Genomic DNA, 7,410 nt, shown 5'->3' with positions numbered 1-7,410 from the left:
CCACAACCCCACATGCATATTGTGAGAGGAACATGTCTCTTCTTTACTCCTGCCTGAGGGAACAATCAAAGTCAAAGCTATCATCCATAAAAAGGACAGAGCAGAACTGCACATAGCACCATGTGGCTTTGATGTGGTCTAAGCAGGCAGGCGACATGCACAAATCCCAGTAATCCTCGACACTAAAACTGTGCTGCACTGTTTGATCGTCACTGACACACCCCCTACTGTGCCTCTCCTCCCACCAGGTGCAGTTGTTCTCCGCTCCCTTCAGGAGAGACAACATCACTACAGGGCACAGACAGTGTTTATAAGGGATTCTGCTTGTCAGGACTGAAAGCTCAAGCTATACACCAGGCAGTTATATTTTCAGGTTTTGGAGGGAATCCAGGGAATACAGATCAAGAGTCATAAAGGACAGAGTCCAGAGAGTGTTATTTCATTGGCCCAGATGTGGTAAATAAATCATTTTTCCCAGACCTAATTAAACACTTACTGCCTAGCCCCGTTAAGCTATTAACATCTGCTCTACCAAATGCACCAGAAAGGGCTCCAGCACTAGATGGATTTAACTACGTTTTCTTTCATGTTGCTCTTATCCTTCCATTTTCTGTGATAAAATCTCGCTTTCTGTCTTTGTAATTGTCCCACTGTGTCTGATGAATGAATCCTTTACAGCGTCTGTTATCAAACAGAATACATATTATAAAACATATGCTAACATATGCTGTCACCTTGGCTCATTACATTTCTGTGTCTTTACAGATTCTTATGAGAAAAAGAACCGTCAGCTATTCGGCCACTGGAAATAGGACACTGCATGCTCTCATGTGTACACACAGAAATATGTACAATATCAGTGTAATCACAAGTTATAGTGCAAAAACTTTAGTGGGAGTGAGGGTAGTGTGAAGGAAATTGTAATGTAATGTGCATGAGACCGACATAGAGTAGTTTAATGCAAATTACTTAGATGCAGTTAGATGGGTAGAACAGTGTGCAATCTAGATCCTGTATAACACATAGAGCTGAGGTTAATGAGAAAAGTCATATGATTACAGTGGTGTGCAGAGGATGTCGTGGAGTTGAGTCTCGCAGCCTGAGGAAAGAAGCGGATACTTCTGTATCGTTTGCCAGAAGGCAGCAGGGTGAAAAGGCTGTTGCTAGGGGGTGGGTGTTGTCTTTTAGTACTTTTGGGCTCCGCTCAGGCACCTCATCTTAATGATATCACTAGTGCTCAGTAGATCGGTACCAATGATGTTCTGGTGCAGTTTAAATCACCTGCTGCATAGCCCTCTGGTCCCAGGCTGGGCACATTCCATGCCGGTGTTGTGCTGAAGCCTGTTCCTCCGTTGGTATGTGTTTCCCCCTACCTAAACCTGAACCAAACCTTATCCCTAACCCTAACTATGGAGGGGGCACTATTTATTTTAACAGAAGCCTATAACGATCAGCCTATTACTTTGGCAGTAATCATGGCAGAAATTCTGATAAAACAAATTTACCACTAGCCTCGATAGGGACTGCCTCATTCACTGGGTGGGAGACGGTCCTGAAAGGCTCAGGGAAGCGGCTGCACTGCAACAGAAGCGGGTCAGTTAACCAGATGTACATTTGCCAACCAGTTAGTCCTTATCCTTAAAGTCTATTCTCCTGCAAAACTGAAAAATACTGATATACCGAATCCAATTCAAATACTGAAAACACTTCTGATGAAGCATAAATCTCACTTTGTGTTGGATCAAGATGAAATGGGCTCATCACTGCCCCCTAAGGGTCCCCACCAACAGCCAACAAGGTGCAGCAATGAGCTGCTCAAAGTCAAAGTTCGACAAGCAATACAAAAATTAGATTTATACGCTATTAGAAGTGTACTGTACTGTATTTTTTAGTTTTGCAAGAGAAAAGATTTTAAGAATGAGCACTAACTGGTTGGTTTTGCAAATGTAAGTCTGGTTAGTCTGCTCCACCTCTGTTAAAGTGCATAGCTGCTTCCCTGAGCCTTTGCCTCATGCCCTTTACCTAAAAAAAAAAAAAAAAAAAAGATATATATATATATATATATATATATATATATATATATATATATATATACTGTATATTAATCACTGGTTACCTTTTCTTGCATTGGTATTAGTAAGAGTACGGAAGAAAACACATACACTTATTAAATTACTGCCATTTATATATATGCAGGATTAGAGCTTTTGGTCTATGTAAAGGAGAAAGAGGGAGACGGAGAACATCGGTACAGATATGAAAAACAGGCTGTGATTAAAATGCAGTTTTAATAAAAATGACAACTTTCTACCTGCTCGTGTATCTCACTTCTGCACTGCAGTGTCTCTACTTCCTGTGGAGTCAAGCAAGTGGATCAACAATATTATGAAATCAACAGCGTATCCTCAGTTATGTGATGGTACCTTGAACCTGCAGACTCTCAGGCTTTGTGCCTCACGCTGCATCCACTTTTTATTTCTTGGCATTAATAGATATTCAGTATGCCATCTACGACTAATTGTACCAACTCAGATGATCATTAATAATCAGTGAATGATAATTCCTTATTTTATCCATCTTGTGCTTTGTTGGAAAAGACAAACCTCTGTTGTACTGGTGGTTTGTCATGATTAGTTCAGGCCTACTGATCTTGGCTGCCATTCCCTGAGCTCAATAGGATTTGGGGTAATCCCACAGAGCAGAACAGAGCAGATGGACACACAAGTAAGATCACAGTGGCATAGGGGCTATAATTGGCCTGGCCATCAGCCTGCAAACCCCTTTACTGGTAGTAATTTCAATCCTTTGATTGCGTTATCAGATCTGAAATTAGAGTTAGTCTGTAACCGTTATGGTTGGCCAGATCAATGTATAACCAACAAGCGATTCATTTAAAAATCAATGTACAGTAGATGCAGGTTTTACACTTATTGCTGCATTGAGCATCAGTCACATACAGTAACTATACTTTATTCCCACAGAGCAGACGGATAAGTTCAGTCATACGGGAGCGTGAACTGGTCTGGCTCCACCCACCATATCTAAACTTTGCCATTAAATTACCAAATAAAGAAAGTAACTACTAAATGCACCTGGATATCATTGAGCAGATGGCACTATCGCTCTTCCTTTCACATATTTTATTAGCAGAAGATAAAGCACTGAATGACAACTAATTGTGGTTGAGGTGCATTATTATAGCCACAGAAAGCTGCTCCATTACTGCTGCAAAGCACTCTGGGATTGTGCATCACTTGTAATGCTGGGAATGTCTCATGGTAATAACGAGAAAAACATTTTTGCTGATTTGTGATGACACATCTTAGTTAAAGAAGAGGAATAGCAACAACATTGGGTTTTTACTATAGCATACTATGTATTCCTCTAAAGCACAACTTACCGCCAATTTAAAAGCTCTCCTGGGATCCATAATGTCACCTCCTTACAGCAAAAAAATATTGTACCAAGCCTTTTCACGACTGGCGATAAACTACATCTACCTATCCTTTAGATTGTATTAGCAATATAGCTAAATGGATGTGAAAGTCAAGGTGGGTGACTTGACTTGACAAAAAACTTGACGAATACGAATAACTTTATTGTCTACAGATGTGAACATTTTTCTTTGGTTTCACCAAGAACACAAGAGAGATGGACATTACAAACAGTACATAGCCAAGACGGCAAGACGGACAAAACAGACTATACATTTCATAAAAAGTGACTTTAACAAAGGTTACATTTACAAAAGTAAATAAGTAAATAAATAGATAAATATAGCCTATTAAAAATGCTTGCTGTGCATAAAACCTGCAACCCGGAAGTCTGCCTCGCCCTACATTCCATTCATATGTACGGTTCCCAGTGTTATTTAGGACCTTCACAGCATTGGGGATGAAGGATTTCTTAAAGATGTTTCTATTTGCTGTTGGTACTCTAAAACGCCTCCCTGAGGGTTCAAATTCGCTGTACTTGCTTTTTTAAATACTGCTTAAGCGCTTTTGTTGCTTCCCTATAACTTTTTTGAGGCCATGCAAAGGCCTCAAAACCTGGGCAAAGGTTTACTCAATTTTTTATCATTTTTCTTTAATTTACTGCACTTCTATACCCAGATGGGCTAACAGATTTGAGACAAAGTAAATTAAGTCAATGTTTACTGTTTTCATATTCTCGTAGCCTATTTCTATTGCTATGTTGATCTATTTTAAGTGCCAATATAGTAGTATGGGAAAGTATAATGGCTCACAAAATAACTAACCCTTTGCAATTGCCTAGAAAGTAATCTTTCAAAACAAACAGTGAAGAGATGAGCAGGCTGAGAGAAATCGTTATGATACAAAGACAGTGAAAGCTCCAGAGCAGGATTACACAAAAGTTTTCTAAAGAGACTTTAGAGATTCATTAATCCACTCTGATAATATATAATTCAGTCTTTACAGGAGTTCAGTTTTGCCACTTAAATCTACATATTCAAAGTAGTTATTTTTTTAAAAAAGTGCTGGCTGTGACTCTTCTTTAGCCAGCGTGTATTCTGCATCTCCCCCTGTGCTAATAGACACATTACAATGTTACAATTATTTTTTAGGAACAACCTATTTTTATAGGCTACCATTTAGGGAGTTATGTTACTTTTATTCAGAATGATTAGTCAAAAAGTTTAGCAATATATGTAGAATTATATGTATGTTGTTTCCCTCCTGAGTTTCTGTGTGTGGAGTTGTTTCTGTGTACAAAGACATGCAAGTTGTGGGAATTGGGGGGTTAAATTGTAAAAAGTTGTACAATTTAGTATGCTGTTGAGTGGTGAAAAGCAGAGAAGTTCACAAGTCATTTTTTGCAAGTCCAAGTCAAGTCTCAAGTCTTTGAGCTCGAGTCCAAGTCAAGTCTCAAGTCTCTGGCCATCTGATCTGTCCCTAACACTGTATTGTTAAATCTTATGAATTCAAATCATGTCCTGTAGCTCTCATCCAGACAGTACAGTGTCAAAATCAGTTGTGGGATAACTTTATGGGGTCTACTTAACACATCCCTCTAGACCTTGGACCTGGTGAAATATTAACCTAAGTCTGTCACATCATATGGATACAGCTATAAAGATACAATTTGCATGTTCCCAGCATTAGCACAACATTTTGTGATGGTTAGCTGTTACCTGTGATTATATATGCTAAATGTAACGTCTCTTTCACTCAAACAAATGTCTTATGTCGAAGTGGAAATCAAGAGAAAAGTGGCAGCGCCACACCAGTTACAGAACAACATGCATCTCAGTGTCAGTCCAAATTACGCACAATAAGCAGTTTGAACTCACTGATGTAATGCCATTTATTTTGTAAGTGTTAGTAGGCTCAGTGAAACTGAGTCCAGCGCGAGGGAGACCCGACTCAGAGGAGGAGAGGTTAGTGAGGCCAGCGTCTCCACGGCAGGTGACAGTGCGCACGGATCCGCTGCGCCACGCATGGATGAAATAATGAAATAGTAAATAGAACTACAGTAACAGAAATATGAGCAGAATTAAGACAGTCAAGACGGCCCAGTGTTTGGTGGACCGGGTACACCTTGTTCACTTAATAGCCTACAAATCATCCACGGGATCAATTACGCATCACATGAGTTTGCCCACCCGACACAGCGTTTGTTCCTGGGGAGATGGATCCGTGCGTCCCGCCTCCTGTGCGCCATGGATTTCTTAGCCTCAGCAACCACTAACTATAAGATACAATGTGCCTGTTCCCAGCATTAGCACAACACTTTGCGATGGTTAGCTTGTTACCTGTGACGATATATGCTAAATGTAACGTCTCTTTCACTCAAACAAATGTCTTATGTCGAAGTGGAAATCAAGAGAAAAGTGGCAGCGCCACACCAGTTACAGAACAACATGCATCTCAGTGTCAGTCCAAATTACGCACAATAAGCAGTTTGAACTCACTGATGTAATGCCATTTATTTTGTAAGTGTTAGTAGGCTCAGTGAAACTGAGTCCAGCGCGAGGGAGACCCGACTCAGAGGAGGAGAGGTTAGTGAGGCCAGCGTCTCCACGGCAGGTGACAGTGCGCACGGATCCGCTGCGCCACGCATGGATGAAATAATGAAATAGTAAATAGAACTACAGTAACAGAAATATGAGCAGAATTAAGACAGTCAAGACGGCCCAGTGTTTGGTGGACCGGGTACACCTTGTTCACTTAATAGCCTACAAATCATCCACGGGATCAATTACGCATCACATGAGTTTGCCCACCCGACACAGCGTTTGTTCCTGGGGAGATGGATCCGTGCGTCCCGCCCCCTGTGCGCCATGGATTTCTTAGCCTCAGCAACCACTAACTATAAGATACAATGTGCCTGTTCCCAGCATTAGCACAAACACTTTGCGATGGTTAGCTTGTTACCTGTGACGATATATGCTAAATGTAACGTCTCTTTTCACATTAGTGTGTGAGTGACTGACCTATTTAGGTGCGTTTTGAGATGCCTGATGAAGTCCGACGTTGTTGATCCGGCATCATTTATCTTGGTGCCACACACCTTGCATGTAGCTGTTAGCTTACTGCCACTGTTTACCAAGTTATTGAAAGCAAAACTAATGAGAAAAGGCACAACTCCAGGAGGATTTGGTGTCGCCATCAGCAATGCATTTTGTGAGTGCGCGCACATAGGCGCATGCGTTACGCTGCATATTATGGCAAAGGGCAGGGGACATACAGCTCGTCATACGTTTCCCCGTATATGCGCCAATAAAAGAAAATAGAAATACATGAATACATTTTGATTTAAAAAGCAATAGTTGCATGAAAACAGGTTGTTGACGAGTCTCGAAGCTCGAGTCCGAGTCAAGTCTGAAGTCTTTTGGGTCGAGTCGCAAGTCAAGTCTGAAGTCTTTTGGATCGAGTCGCAAGTCAAGTCTGAAGTCTTTTGGGTCGAGTTGCAAGTCAAGTCTGAAGTCTTTTGGGTCGAGTCCGAGTCAAGTCTGAAGTCAGCTGTTTGTGCGACTTAAGTGCGACTCGAGTCCGAGTCTCAGACTCGAGTCCCCATCTCTGGTGAAAAGTAAGTATGTTTACTCAAGCACTGTACATAAAGGCTTCACCCATTTTACACATCTGAAGTCTGAGAAATTCACTTGAGTCGTGTTGGCTGGTGCTAAATACGGTGGCCGACAGGGGCAAACGCCCTGCAACTTAAGAAAACACACGCAAATTAAGAAAACATCTTCATTAATTTGACAACACATGTGCAGCATTCAGCAAACGTGCTGGAAATACACAAAACACAACCAAATACATAAACGCACTGCAAATAAAAAAACGATGCAAAAAGAAAAGCACACAAAGTGAAGTATAGGCCTCCTCAAGTGTAATATTGTGATTATACAACAACGGTTACCAATAAAATAAGTAATCAATCTGT

Source organism: Sander vitreus, chromosome 21 (assembly GCF_031162955.1).
Source record: "Sander vitreus isolate 19-12246 chromosome 21, sanVit1, whole genome shotgun sequence".
Taxonomy (NCBI): domain Eukaryota; kingdom Metazoa; phylum Chordata; class Actinopteri; order Perciformes; family Percidae; genus Sander; species Sander vitreus.
This window is presented reverse-complemented; position numbering follows the sequence as displayed.